We start from the raw sequence: 2,288 nt of genomic DNA on the forward strand, positions 1-2,288 counted from the left end.
GACTACTTCCCTGACCAGCCCCCTGCCCCCCCCCCTTGCCACACTACCAGGCCTCTCCCAGTTGTGCATTCTGTCTTGTACTTGTCCGTGTATTTATTAAGGATTTGGCACACCGGCCTGAGGTGCTGTGTGGGGAGGAAATGCAGTCTGCTTATCACTGTGTCACGTGTGTCTCAGTTGACCTCTGAACTGAGGATCCGTCTGATTGCGTATCAGTGGAAGATGTTCAACTGGAACCTTGCGTGTAAATTCAAGTTGTAAAACAGAACCAGTTTGTTTCCTGACACTGTTGAAAAAGGGCAAGAGATTGAAATAAAGGGAACTGGATTTGGCAACTATCTGGGATCAAGGTGTATTAGTTTTTTTGTGTGAGGGAAAAGAGAATTGTATGTGGGGAGGAGTGGTTGGCAGAAGTGGGAGGATCCCATCAACACAGGCTAATGTGCTGTGGGGACAGGATAGGCTTCCTCAGAGTGGGCAACCAGGGCGGGGTGTCAGGGCTAGATGGCTTTCTCCATAATTAGCCTCCAGAGTTCTTCCAATTGCAAAATGATGAGTGCAAAGGTTCCTGAATTTTCTCCTTTTACATTGCCTTCATGGCACCCCTAAACCAAAAGAAATACCTAACAGTTTCATTTATTAGGCACCTGGATCCAAATGACTTACTAAGATTTTATGTCCTAAGAGCTTAGTAGCCATCAGGGGAAACAAAAAATAATTTTTTTTTGCTTCATTCTTATGTAGACATAGTGATTTCCTAGTGGAATGGGTGACCTGTTGAGCTCTACAAAACTGGGAATCAGATTGGGCACTGCCACTCTCATTTTCTGCTCCACACTGATTTTCATGTGTCTGCTTTTTATCACAGTACCCCTGAAAACTGAGCTTTTTAAATGGGCTTAACATTGAAACTGTGAATGACCTAGAGCTAGTCGTTCACATGGAGACCAACGGATGTTGAGCAGCGCTGTTTCCCTGGCCGCCCAACCAAGCACGTGTGGGCATGTGGCTAAGAACACAGGCTTGGAAACTCACCTGTCAAGACCAGAATTCAGACTGTACAACTCGCCTTGTGATGTTGGGCAAGTTAGCTTCTAGTGTCTCAGTCTTTTCAAATACAAAGAGGGTATAATAGTAGTACTGATCATGTAGGGTCTTGAGGGGATTAAATGAAGATCCTACATGTAAAGCACTGAGCATTCAAGTCATCCAGTGCTTGACACTGTTTATAGACTTAAGAACTGATCACACATCCCTGTTGGCTAGGACACACTCCACTTATGAAATTATTACTTGAACCCTCTTTCTTTCTCAATTTACCCTGGTTTGAAGGATAAATTCTATGGCCATGGTACCTTTACGTTTATTAGCTCGTTGGGTGTTCATCAAGTTGCCACAGGCACTGGGATTTAAACTTAAATGGTCTGACTTCAGGGCCCCTGCTCTTAACCACCAGAGGAGTGCTGCTTCTTCTTCTTCTTCTTTTTTTTTTTTTAATGTTTATTTATTTTTTGAGAAAGAGATAGAGTGTGAGCGGGGGAGGAGCAGAGAGAGAGGGAGACACAGAATCTGATGGAGGCTCCAGGCTCTGAGCTGTCAGCACAGAGCCTGACAAGGGGCTCCAACTCACAAACAGTGAGATCATGACTTGAGCTGAAGTTGGAGGCTTAACCGACTGAGCCATCCAGGCTCTCCCAGAGCAGTGCTTCTTAACCAGGGGACATTTTAAGCACGCGCGCGTGTGCGTGCGGACACGCACACACTCACACACACACACTGTAGCTACAGAGACCCTGGTAACGTCTGGAGACACTTCGGTTGTCACAACCCAGGGGTTGCTACAGGCATTCAGTGGGTAGGGGAGAGGTGGGACCTGGTGTTGGATACTGCACAATGCACACAGAACAGCCCCACAACAAAGAATTGTCCAACCAAAGGTGTTGAAGTTCAAGAACCCTGTTACAGACGCTATTGCCTCACCAGATTTGACTTCTGTTGTAAAGTCCCACCTAGTGGCAAAAGCCAGAAATGGTATTATTTTCCTTGTAGAGGTTTCATAGGAAACTGTAGTCCCTTTAACCACAGGTGAGGTTTAGCTTTGTGCTCTGGCCCCAGGTGTGCACAGTTGCAAAATATCCTTAGTCCACGGGACAGGATGTGAAGTCGTCAGGGTAAATTGACCTCACAAGTTCCTCAGAGTCAGCATGGCCTGAACTACAGGCTGAGCCCTCATTATGAGAGTTGCTTTTATTGTTCATGGTCATTACTTGCTATTATTACTGTAGCTT

The sequence above is a fragment of the Crocuta crocuta genome, unplaced genomic scaffold (assembly GCF_008692635.1).
Source record: "Crocuta crocuta isolate KB4526 unplaced genomic scaffold, BGI_CrCroc_1.0 scaffold170, whole genome shotgun sequence".
NCBI lineage: Eukaryota > Metazoa > Chordata > Mammalia > Carnivora > Hyaenidae > Crocuta > Crocuta crocuta.